The sequence below is a fragment of the Tursiops truncatus genome, chromosome 5, assembly GCF_011762595.2.
Source record: "Tursiops truncatus isolate mTurTru1 chromosome 5, mTurTru1.mat.Y, whole genome shotgun sequence".
Taxonomy (NCBI): domain Eukaryota; kingdom Metazoa; phylum Chordata; class Mammalia; order Artiodactyla; family Delphinidae; genus Tursiops; species Tursiops truncatus.
In genome coordinates this window covers 68,328,211-68,342,344 of record NC_047038.1, presented here as the reverse complement: position 1 = coordinate 68,342,344, position 14,134 = coordinate 68,328,211, and positions in this window count along the sequence as shown.

Here is a 14,134-nt window from a genome sequence, read left to right as displayed (position 1 = left end):
CATCCACCTCACTACAAATAACTAGATTTCATTTCTTTTTATGGCTGAGTAATATTCCATTGTATATAAGTGCTACATCTTCTTTATCCATTCATTTGTCAATGGGCACTTAGGTTGTGTCCATGTCCTGGCTAATGTACACAGTGCTGCAGTGAACATTGTGGTACATGACTCTTTTTGAATTATGGTTTTCTTAGGGTATATGCCCAGTAGTGGGATTGCTGGGTCGTATAGTAGTTATATTTTTAGTTTTTTAAGGAACCTTCATACTGTTCTCCATAGTAGCTGTATCAATTTACATTCCCACCAACAGTGCAAGAGGGTTCCCTTTTCTCCACACCCTCTCCAGCATTTATTGTTTGTAGATTTTTGATGATGGCCATTCTGACTGGTGTGAGGTGATACCTTATTGTAGTTTTGATTTGCATTTCTCTAATGATTAGTGATGTTGAGCATCCTTTCATATGTCTGTTGGCAATCTGTATAGCTTCTTTGGAGAAATGTCTATTTAGGTCTTCTGCCCATTTTTGGATTGGGTTGTTTGTTTTATTGATATTGAGCTGCATGAGCTGCTTATATATATTGTAGATTAATACTTTGTCAGTTGCTTCATTTGCAAAGATTTTCTCCCATTCTGAGGATTGTCAAAAGCTTTTTCTGCATCTACTGAGATGATCATATGGTTTTTATTCTTCAGTTTGCTAGTATGGCATATCACATTGATTGATTTGTGTATATTGAAGAATCCTTGCATCCCTGGGATAAATCCCACTTGATCATGGTCTATGATCCTTTTAATGTGTTGCTGGATTTGGTTTGCTAGTATTTTGTTGAGGATTTTCATCTGTGTTCATCAGTGATATTGGCCTGTAATTTTCTTTTTGTGTGATATTTTTGTCTCGTTTGGGTACCAGGATAATGGTGGCCCTGTAGAATGAGTTTGTAAGTGTTTCTCCCTCTGCAGTTTTTTGGAAGTGTTTCAGAAGGATAGGTGTTACCTCTTCTCCAAATGTCTGATAGAATTCAACTGTGAAGCCGTCTGGTCCTGGGCTTTTGTTTGTTGCAAGATTTTTAATCACAGTCTCAATTTCAGTGCTTGTGATTGGGCTGTTTATATTCTCTATTTCTTCCTGGTTCAGTCTCGGAAGGTTGTGCTTTTCTAAGAATTTGTCCATTTCTTCCAGGTTGTCCATTTTATTAGCATGTAGTTGCTTGTAGTAATCTCTTGTGATCCTTTGTATTTCTGCAGTGTCAGTTGTTACTTCTCCTTTTTCATTTCTAATTCTATTGATTTGAGTCTTCTCCCTTTTTTTCTTGATGTGTCCGGCTAATGCTTTATCAATTTTGTTTATCTTCTCAAAGAACCAGCTTTTAGTTTTACTGATCTTTGCTATTGTTTCCTTCATTTCTTTTCCATTTATTTCTGATCTGATCTTTATAATTTCTTTCCTTCTGCTAACTTTGGGGTTTTTTTCTTCTTCTTTCTCCAATTGCTTTAGATGTAAGGTTAGGTTGTTTATTTGAGATGTTTCTTGAGGTAGGCTTGTATTGCTATAAGCTTCCCTCTTAGAACTGCTTTTGCTGCATCCCATAGCTTTTGGGTCATCAGGTTTTCATTGCCCTTTGTTTCTAGGTATTTTTTTTTATTTCCTCTTTGATTTCTTCAGTAATCTCTTGGTTATTTAGTAGTGTATTGTTTAGCCTCCATGTGTTTGTATTTTTTACAGACTTTTTCCTCTAATTTATATCTAACCTCATAGCGTTGTGGTCAGAGAAGATACTTGATACGATTTCAATTTTCTTAAATTTACCAAGGCTTGATATGTGACCCAAGATATGATCTATCCTGGAGAATGTTCCATGAGTACTTGAGAAGAATATTCTGTTGGTTTTGGATGGAATGTCCTATATATATCAATTAAGTCCATCTTGTTTAATGTGTCATTTAAAGCTTGTGTTTCCTTATTTATTATCATTTTGGATGATCTGTCCATTGGTGAAAGTGGGGTGTTAAAGTCCCCTACTTTTATTGTGTTACTGTCGATTTCCCCTTTTATGGGTGTTAGCAGTTGCCTTATGTATTGAGGTGCTCCTATGTTGGGTGCATAAAGATTCACAATTGTTATATCTTGTGCTTGGATTGATCCCTTGATCATTATGTAGTGCCTTCTTTGTTTCTTGTAATTAAAGTCTATTTTGTCTCATATAAGAATCGCTACTTCTGCTTTCTTTTGGTTTCCATTTGCATGGAATATCTTTTTCCACCCCCTCTCTTTCAGTCTGTATGTGTTCCTAGGTCTGAAGTGGGTCTCTTGTAGACAGCATGTATATGAGTTTTGTTTTTTTATCCATTCAGCCAGTCTATGTCCTTTGGTTGGAACATTTAATCCATCTATATTTAAGGTAGTTATCGATATGTATGTTCCTATTACCATTTTCTTAATTGTTTGAAGTTTGTTATTATAGGTGTTTTCCTTCTCTTGTGTTTCTTGCCTAGAGAAGTTTCTTTTGCATTTGTTGTAAAGCTGGTTTGGTGGTGCTGAATTCTCTTAGCTTTTGCTTGTCTGTAAAGGTTTTAATTTCTCCGTCAAATCTGAATGAGATCCTTTTGGGTAATCTTGGTTATAGGTTGTTCCCTTTCATCACTTTAAGTATGTCCTGCCACTCCCTTCTGGCTTGCAAAGTTTCAGCTGCAAGATCAGCTGTTAACCTTATGGGGATTCCCTTGTATGTTAATTGTTGTTTTTCCCTTGCTGCTTTTAATATTTTTCCTTTGTATTTAATTTTTGACAGTTTGATTAATATGTGTCTTGGTGTGTTTCTCCTTGGATTTATCCTGTTTGGGACTCTCTGTGCTTCCTGGACTTGATTGACTATTTCCATTCCCGTATTAGGGAAGTTTTCAACTATAATCTCTTCAAATATTTTCTCAGTCCCTTTCTTTTTCTCTTCTTCTTCTGGGACCCCTACAATTCGAATGTTGGTGTGTTTAATGTTGTCCCAGAGGTGTCTGAGACTGTCCTCAATTATTTTCATTCTCTTTTCTTTATTTTGTTCTGTGGTAGTTATTTCCATTATTTTATCTTCCAGGTCACTTATGTGTTTCTGCCTCAGTTATTCTGCTATTGGTTCCTTCTAGAGAATTTTAAATTTCATTTACTGTGTTGTTCATCATTGTTTCTTTGCTCCTTAGTTCCTCTAAGTCCTTGTTAAACATTTCTTGTATTTTTCTCCAGTCTAGTTCCAAGATTTTGGATCATGTTTACTATCATTACTCTGATTTCTTTTTCAGGTAGACTGCCTATTTCCTCTCATTTGTTTTTTCTGGTAGTTTTTTACCTTTCTCCTTCATCTGCTGTGTGTTTCTCTGTCTTCTCATTTTGCTTTACTTACTGTGTTTGGTATCTTCATTTTGCAGGCTGCAGGTTCATAGTTCCCATTGTTTTTGATGTCTGCCCCCAGTGGTTGAGGTTGGTTCAGTGGGTTGTGTAGGTTTCCTGATGGAGGGGACTGGTGCCTGTGTTCCGGTGGATGAGCATGGATCTTGTCTTTCTGGTGGGCAGGACCATGTCCGGTCGGTTGTTTTGGTGTGTCTGTGAACTTATTATGATTTTAGGCAGCCTCTCTAATGGGTGGGGTTGTGTTCCTGTCTTGATAGTTGTTTGGCATAGGGTGTCCAGCACTGTAGCTTGCTGGTCGTTGAGTGGAGCTGGGTCTTAGCGCTGAGATGGAGACCTCTGGGAGATCTTTCACCGTTTGATATTATGTGCAGCCGAGAGGTCTCTGGTGGACCAATATCCTGAACTCAGCTCTCCCACCTCAGAGGCTCACCCCTGACAGCCAGCTGCAGCACCAATACCCTGTGAGCCACAAAGCTGTTTGCTCACCAGTCTTGGCATAATTGGAAGTCTTTTCTGGATCCCCGTATGGGCCACCAAAATGTTGACCTCAGCTTGTCGAGATGGTATTTCTGTTTTCCTCTCACTTGGGTAAGATTATCGAAATCTATTACAGCAGCAATAGCCTGAAAATCAGCCATTGCAAGAAACAAACATGCTCATAAAGTGGAGCACTCCATGCGTCTTCCTGTACGATGATGAGTCTTCATTATATAGTTTTAAACACATTTTCTAAGATAGTTCTTTACCGTTAAAATAGATATGTATGAAACAAAGAAGCATTTATTAATAGAGGGACCTAAAACTGATATATTGATTTGTCTACCTGTTTGATGCCCACATAGATTTTACATTCCCATAATGCACCACAGTTAGATACAGAATGGGAACAAGCTAGGCCTTTCTACTGTAAAGTGAAACAACAGTTTTTAGAGCACACCTATGGCCTGTTTTCAGGTTAATTTTATATATAAGTTTTATAGAATTTGAAGATATGGAATTTTATTCTCATTAAACTATCTATATCTAGACACCCAAGTTTGATGTTAATTGGAAAGAAAAAGCAAAGCAGCCCAACACACTAATATTGGTTTAATAGGTATGTTATAATGGTAATCATTTTATGCCTTATATATTCTTTCTCACTGTTCTATGGAAATAAAGCTCATACTGTAAGAAGTAAACTTTGTATCTTTTTCTTCTATATGATTAATATTCTATAATAATATCCTGATGAACATCAAACAGTTTACCTTATACAATTGGTTATTTTAGTCAATTTATCACTTTGACCAAGACTTTTGAGTGTACAAATCTGAAAGTTTATCCCTCTTTCCATCATCCTATTTTATTTTCCCCTAATTCGGTAATAATAGCCATTCACCTAATTTGTCTTATTCTTATTTTAGTTTATGTAAATATGTACCCACAAACATTCCCATTGCAGCTAATTACTGTAAGAATACTGCCAAAATCCAAAGAATTTTTTTCTTTGGATGGCCATATGCATGCTATTATACATTCACAGGAGAAAAATGCTTCTAGGTGCTTTCAGAAGATGTTGTTCATCTTTCCATATCCTCATGTTTGTAATGTCATAGTGAGCGTATTCCCATGAATAATGAGATGGTGAAATTCTCCGTTTTCTTTTGTGTTTTGTTTTGGCTTTATCTTTTTTTATAACTGACGTACTAATGCTATTTTTTTCACCCAGATAATTTTTAGTTAACTCTCCCAGTTCATTAAGCTCTATTTCATAAGTTTCTGTGCAAAACTACGATGAATAATTCTAGCTCAATATTCAGTCATTTCAATATATTGCTTTCTTTTTCTCATTTGATTAGCAGAAACAAAGCTAAACCCTACCTCTTTTCTGTTAATATATTTTGTGACTATTGAAAGAAATGTCACTTGTTTCAGGTTGCAAAAATTAACATTGGTTTGAAAATAATTTTCTGCTTCTATATATTTATTTAATATTAAAGAACAGTGTAATGAGAGAAAGGAGACCTGTCAAAACTCAATATATGTGACTCCATTTGTAAACTTGGGCAAAAGTCATTCAACATATGTAGGTCTTTCATTCTCCATCAATAAAAGAAAGTAATAGGATATCTTAAAGCACCTTAGGGGTCTGATATTTCTAACTTCTTTATACACAATTTTCTCTAATGCATCAATTTCAAACAACTTTCCTAGAACTTCTGTGTCAAAAGTAGCCTTCCATTTAAATTATGCACAATTATAAAAATCCTATGTTTTTAATGCAGAAAATATAACACAGAGCATGAAGCTTGAGAGATATTCATATGCTTCTTTTTTATGAAATTCCCCAGTTACCAGTCTTCTCTAGTTAAGAGTCCATAATGCTGAGGTCTGAAATTTGATTTCATTGAGAATCAGAATATCTACAATCTGCAATGTTTGTTTACCCTTATATAATCCAATCTTCCCTCTGCAGTAGATAAGAACTTTCTATGGAGAAAAACCACTGCTCCAGGAGAGAGCGCAGGTGATTTCAAACTTGCAATTTGAAGTGTGCTGCATGCGAATGTTGTTTCTGCCTCATTCTCTCCCCGTGCCACAGCTTGTTTGGGATGTCCTTGCTGACTCAGTTTACTGGCATGAATAAACCATAAAAAAGTTTTGCTCATTCTACCAGTACTTTCTGCATTTCCCAACACAAGCTAAAAGATTTCCAACATAATTTCATAAAGGCTGAATCGTGCATGGTCAATTAAAAAAAAATTCTAGGACTAGAACTAATGTAAAAAGGTAGAGAATAAGATTTGGCACAAAGGAAATGGTTATTTAGGGAAAGCCTTCAAAGAAAAGAGTCAAATACCTTTAGGGTTGATTCCTTCTTGTCCCACATCAAGAATCAATTACTTTAAAGAGACTAGCAAAAAAAACCCTTTTTTCTCTGGAATTAACACTATCTTCTCTCCATTCTCCTCTACTATTCAGCATCATTTGTCACCCCTCTAACTAACTGCCATTATTATACATTAAATATATTCCCAGGTTGTGTGATAACCAGAGTTACCAAATTGAGAGCTGAGAGTCTTGACGGATTAGGGAACCAGCAAAATTTCAAAGATAAAGTTGGTGGTAAGCAAGAACAGCAAGATATATTTGAGTATAAACTGAAATACATAATTTTTGAAAATCTGGGAATTCTGTGCAATAAATTTGGAGAACGATATCTATTTAGTCCTAATTTACTTTTCCTCACTTAACACCTCCCTTCATTGGATGTTGAGGCACAATGTTGATGCTATGTCAGCAACTGCTATAGCAGGTCACCAACCCTATTTCATCATTTTCCTGGACAAACTGCTAGTCAGTATTTCCCAGCCTTTTTCTGCCCTTGGGGATTGGGGGGTAGGAGCTCGTGCTCTAGCCAATAGAATGTGACTAGCAATCATGAGCATTACTCCCAGGTCTTCTCCATAAAAATACCACCCTATGTAAAATTTTCTGTGCTTTTCCTTTTTTTTTTTTTTCTTTTCCTGGATTAATGCAAATGAACACAATGATCCACAAGATCATGGTAGAAGCACAAGATAAAAGAGACTGGGCTCCTGGAACATCACTTGGGGGAAAAACACCTGTCATAAGGAACACCCATTGTGGACTTTGAATGAGTTCTTTTTTTGAGACATTATACCCACTGGAGTTTGTTTGTCACAATTGCTAGCATTATATTAACTAACATGCTACCAAACTAGTGAGAGTCATTTTTAATTCTCACTCACCTTGCCTTGCCAGGGAAAGTCCATAAAAAATAAAATATTTACTCCCTAACTGTTAATCATAGTCTATTCAACCAATACAGGTTAAGTGAAGTGATTCCCCACCTGGGGTATCTGCCTCCCTGGGAGTGAGGTTACCCTCCTTCCCCTCAGCCTATACATGAGAATTTCTACTTTAAATGACAGGTAGTCCTGATGGGAGTGTGTTATGCTGTGCAAAACATCCAGCAATGGATGAAATACTAATTAATGCCTCATATCTTCCATGATATCATTAGCATTTACCAAATGCTAGCCCTAATTCACTATCACTTATCAAGTTTCTAGAAAGTCAGTGTGGCAGAGGACCATACAAGGGTGTAGATATGAGGAGGCTTAGTTCATTGGGGATCTTTGATGTGACAGTCTAACCAGTTACATTTCTTGTTCTTCACATTTCTTCAGAAATAACCAACAACAACTTTACAATTCCATTTATAAAACTAGTCAGATTCCTAGGAAATAATTAAACTGAGCACAAGTCTTGAGAACTAAAAATTTCATGATCTCTACCCATCTTGAATTTCAAAATTGATTTGAGAGGCATTGCAGGGATGGAAATCTAAATTTAAGAGTAGAGCCAAAAATGCCAGAGATAGGGCTCTGATACAAAAGAAAATCAGGCAATGACTATGTCCTGCAAAGGCCAGAGAGCAGACACAGAGGAAAGATTATAATTGCCCCCAATGAAGACCACTTTTGAACCTGGGCATAAATATATATATTCTGTTTCAGAAAATTGTTATAGAAGCAGAGGAAGAACCCAAATGGAATATAACTGAACCAGGAAGATCAACTGAAGTAGATTGGCTGCACCTATGAGAGGCATGTTCCTGGAATGGGTAATAGTTTTACTAAGGTGGAAATTGACATAGTCAAAAAGCCAAGAAACAAAGCAGCAAGAGAGAGATCATTTTCCCTCAAGGCCAGGCTGGATATTCTCTAACAAGGAAATTCCTACAGTGATTGTTTTAATCTGATTCACTCTCCCTGTAGGATGCTCTATAGTTACTTCCTAAAGAAATCCCACTTTCCACTTTTGAAAGGAAAAAGGTTTTTCCTTTTCATTTTAAATCCAAATATTAGCCCTTTTGGCGGAGAAAGCAGAAACAATTAGCAATTAAGCAGTCCTTCAAGGAACTGTGTAGGAGAGATTCCAAGTCATGAATATATAGTTCTATTTTGTTCGCTTGATTTTAACACTCCCATACTTCATTTTATAAAAATGATGTTTACTTAGATATTTAACAAATCTCTCTACACAGATGATGAGATAGCTATAAAAAGTACACACACACACACACACACACACACGGTTTACGATCATTTTCTAGATCATTCAGCAGCCACTATTAATGAAAACACTTGTAGATCTATGGCAAAATTAAGGTCATTTCTTCTAACACAAAGAAAGTGCCTAAACTCTTCACCTTCCATTGTCATAGCAATGGGGAGGACTAAGAAAGGAGAAGTGAAGGAAGTCAGTGCTCAGAAATACTATCATTTATATGGGATGTCCAAGGGATATTTGCGAGAGAATCTTAAGGTTCAATGAGGCTAAAATACTAGTCATTAAGCCAGTTTTCTAAGGCAAGAAGAAGAAAACAGTCAGTGAGCCAAAAGGCAAAGCAGGGTGCAGATAAGCAAGTTAAATGAAGCCATTAAAGCGACACTGGGCAGAAATAAAGGGGAGTTAGAAGATGAGCACAGGCAGTTGCACACAGTATGGGCTGAGGTAGAATTACACCTGATGCCGACAACAGCTAATCGAGAAAAACTCAAATAAGTGTATCTATATAATCATGCCCATGGGATATATCTGAGTTACATCAAGGTAAAATGAATAACCTACCTCTCATTCCAGCCAAGTGCATACAGCATTATTCATAAAACTTTATAATTTTGTGAGGCATTTTAGGATGTCAAAAGGCAACGACCTGGCATTTCAAATGCTCCAAACTGTCTGAAAGACTATCTTTCACTCTTCTCTTTCTTTGAATAGACAATAAGGTGCACAAAAAGGTTTTATATACCTAGGTAGGTAGGACAGTATCTTTGATCATGACTGATCATTTCCTTGAGTCCATCCTCAGGCAAATCTGGAGATTTTCTCATCCTTCCTCTTTATGAAAATGGAGAAAAGTCACAGGAGATGCTACTGGACAGATGACTGCCTCATGACAGGTTAAAGGGTATTAATTCCCAAATCACTCAGAACTTTAGTTCTGAAAATGCAAAAATGTTTCAGGATCTTCGCAGATTACTGAGAAACTCAGGAGTTCAGAAGGGATGGTAGTGAGGGGAAAGTAATTAACATACCCAATCTTAATTATAGGACCAAAACATTTAATTTTAAGTAATACCAAAATACTAAAAGTTGTTCCCTCTCATTTTCTGGAGAAAGGTGCATGACTGCTTGTACAAACTTCTACTTAACCCCTTGGACTTCTGAGAAAGGGAAAGGAATACCTAATGCAAGTAATATTTTGTCTTCTGAAGAATGATTTCAATATACAGTCCTGAAAGATTGTTTTATACAAAGAAAATGAATAGTCTCCTTGAAGTTTGTTTTCAAATATGGGTGACCAGAAATGTCCCGTACTTAGTAGAAAGTCTAATACTATTTTATAGAAGATATGCTGTCCGATGTTATGGAAAAGAATTATTCATCTTTAATAATGCATCTTTAATAAACCTTAGAGAATTCTAGCCTGTGGCATGATTTAATCCAAATAAACTTAAAATCCCTCGGATCACAGAGAGGTGGTCTTACTTACTGAAAATACCACTGATTAGTGAAGTTCTGACATCCCTTCAAAGACATTAGTTTTATATAATAGAAAATGTCTTCTGCTTTCTGGACAAAAATGCATGAGGTCTCATAGACTACTAAGCTGAGATTGTGAATTACAAAATGAGTCAAAATCAAAGAGGCTCTAGTGTTTTTACAAGGACAGCAAATCTCTCCGATTCAGAAGAGAGAAGAAAATATCCATTCATTATTTTTCTTTTGTCTTTAAGGTTTTTTTTTCCCCAGTAGTACCTTAAAAGAAAAAAAAGCAGCAAAATCATCAAGGATCAAGAGAACTACGAAACTCTGATTTTCTGTGACAGTGAAAATATATTCTGTTCTTTTTTACAAAAGCAGTACAGCAAAACAGCCATGAAAATTCTGCCTCCTAGGGTACATAATATATTTATATCCATGCAGGAAGGGAATAGGTTAAAAGGTATTTATAAATGCCTAAATCTGTAAGTCAGTGTTATAATTCAGATTTGTGGGTGAGATTTTTACCTGGCTCTAGGACTTGTGAACAAGTTATTGATTCTTAGGTTCCTTATATTTAAAAATAAAAATAGGAAAAGAAAATGAAGTGCTTTCACAGAAAGAGACAATACTTTGCAAGATTTTTCACTAATACCAAAAGAAATGGTGTCACATATGTAGGTTGATGGCTTAAGAACAAGTTTTGCTTGAATTACCAGAATTATTCACTTTTTAAAACTGGTAACACTGGCCAAAGAGTATCATTCAAGGTGAATTAAAAAACAGTTGTAACTATACACTGAGACACCTGTGCAAATATTATAGAATAGACAAGTGGATATAGGAAATCTTCCTATGTCTCCTTTATTCAAAAATGGGAAAACTAGATGAGGAAAATGTATATTTATTTGGACTCCAAAATTTTTTAATCTTATAACCTTCAGTGTTGGAGCTACTTCGTATGAGTAATTTTACTTAATTTTCACATTATGCATATCAAGCAGGTATTATTATTATTATTACCACCATTGCATAGATTAGAAACTGAATCTCAGAGAGATTTTTATCACTCACTCTAGTCACATAGATAAGAAAGAGGAAAGACCATAATGTGAACCCAGATAGCTCTAAGTTTAATGGAATCTTTTCACTGTACCTCAACTCATTTATCTGATATTCATCTAAGATCAACTGAAGAAAGATAATTGCAAATATAATACTTTAGCTATATATCCAATCTCCTACTTGAAATCTCCTGGATATCTAACAGAAATCTCAACCTTAGTATGTCTGAGATTGAAACAAAATTCACTGAATAGTTTTTCATTTCAATAAATGGCACCACAGTGTGCCTGTGAAACTCTTGCCCCAAAGCTGAGATTAATCTATATTCCTCTCTTTCCATCACTATTCATGTCCCAAAATTTCAATTTTTCTCTTTCTCTGCTGTTAACTCTAGTCAAAGCCATCCTATCACTCCCCTAAAATATGACAATACATCCACATCTGCCTCTGCTCCCTTACATTTCAACTCCTCCCTCAGTGATTTACTTTCACAGTAGACAGAGTGATATTTTGAAAAAAGCACACAGGATCTTAACTCTTCACTCCCCACACACTGCTTTGATTCCTTGATTGTCTTTCTGTTGCTGATAGGAAAAAAAAGCCAACTCCTTTATGATGACATAGATCCAGGTTTGACATTTTTCTGTCTACTTCTTTCCAACCACACTTCATACAATCCCTTTCTTTCTGACTGTCTCAGACAGTAATAAATTACTCTAGACTGAGTAGCTTAAACAACAGAAATTAATCTTCATTGTTCCAGATGTTAGGAATTCCAAGATCAGAGTTCCAGCATAACTGAGTTCTGGTGAGAACCTGCTTCTTCTTTTGCAGATGATCATCTCATTGTGTCATCTCATCATGTCCTCACATGGCAGAAAGAGCAGAGAGGAAGCAACCTCTCTTCTGTCTCTTCTTGGGAGTACTAATCTCATTCATGAGGGCTCCACCCTCATGACCTAATTATTGTACTTCTCAAAGGCCTCACTTCCTAATAAAATCACACAGGTGATTAGAATTTCAAACATCTAAATTTTGGAGGGACAAATTTAGTCCATAACATTTACCATACCCCAAACTTTATTAATCAATTTGTAAATCTTTGGATATACCAATCCTTTTTTCTACCCCTAGGACTGTATGATTATTGTTCTCTCTTTTTAGAATAATCTTTCTCTGGTCCTTTGTATAGTTAGGTTGTTTTTTCTTCAAATTTTCAGCTAAAAAGTTTCCTAACAACCTTAATTAATTAATGAAGATTGCTTCCCTGGTTACTAGCTATCACCTCACTTTATTTCCCTCATAATCTGCTATTACTATTTTCTATTTGGATGTTCTCTGTTTCCTGTGTCTCCCTCAGATCAAGGTCACATTCAATTTTGGATCTTCCGCTCTTATCAAAATCCTGACTACGTGCCTATTATACCACCTAAAATTACTACAGTGACAACATCATTATGAACAGACCAGTTCCCAATAATGAAATTGAATCATTAATTTAAAAGCTCCCAACAAACAAAAGTCCACGACCAGATAGCTTCACAGGTGAATTCTACCAAAAATTTAGAGAAGAATTAATACCTATTTTTCTCAAATTATTCCAAAGAATTGCAGAGGAAGGAATGCTTCCAAACATATTCTTTGGGGCCAGCATCACCCTGATACAAAAACCAGACAAAGATTCCACAAAAAAGAAAATTACAGGCCAATAAAACTGATGAACATAGATGCAAGAATCCTCAACAAAATATTAGCAAACCAACTCCAACAACACATTAAAAGAATCATACACCATGATCAAGTGGGATTTATCCCAGAGATGCAAGAATTTTTCAATATCTGCAAATCAATCAGTGTGATACACCACATTAACATATTGAATAAGAACCATATGATCATCTCAATAGATGTAGAAAAAGATTTTGACAAAATTTAACACTTATTTATGATTAAAAACCCCCAAGGAAGTTAGCATAGAGGAAACATACCTCAACATAATTAAGGCCATATATGACAAGCCCACAGGTAACATCATGAGTATGGTGAAACAGTGAAAAGCTGAAAGCATTTCCTCTAAGATAAGGAACAAGACCAGAATGCCCACTCTTGCCACTTTTATTCAACACAGTATTATAGGATAGAAGTCCTATGCACAGCAATTAAACAAGAAAAAGAAACAAAAAGAATCCAAATTGGAAAGGAAGAAGTTAAACTGTAGATGACATGATACCATACACAGAGAATCCTAAAGGCACCACCAAAAAACTATTAGCACTCATCAATGAATTAGGTAAGGTTGCAGGATACAGAATTAATACACAGAAATATGTTGTATTTCTATACATTCACAATGAACTACCAGAAAGAAAAATTAAGGAAACAATCCCATTTACAATCATATCAAAAAATAATAAAATACCTAGGGATAAACCTACCTATGGAGGTAAAAGATGTGTACTCAAAAAACTATAAGTGCACTGATGAAAGAAATTTAAGATGATACAAACAGATGGAAAGATACACCATGTTCTTGGATTGGAAGAATTAATATTGTTAAAATGATCATACTACCCAAGGCAATCTACAGATTTAATGTAATCCCTACCAAAATAACAAGGACATTTTCCACAGAACTAGAACAAATAATTTTAAATTTCCTACGGAAACATAATAGAGCCTTGATAGCCAAAACAAGTTTGAAAAAGAACAGAGCAGGAGGAATCATTCTCCCTGACTTCAGATTATACTGCAAAGCTACAGTAATCAAAACAGTATGGGACTGGAACAAAAACAGACACATAGATCAGTGGAACAGAATAGAAAGCCCAGAAATAAACCCTTGCAAATACAGTCATTTAATCTATGACAAAGGAGGCAAGAATGGAGAAAGGACAGTCTCTTCAATAAGTGGTGCTAGGAAAACTGGACAGCTACATATAAAAGAATATAATTAGAACATTTTCTAATACTATATACAAAAATAAACTCAAAATGTAATAAAGACCTAAATGTAAGACCAAAACACACAAAACTCCTGAGGAAACATATGTGGAACACTCTTTGACATAAATCGTAGCAATATTGTTTGGGGATATGTCTCCTAAAGCAAA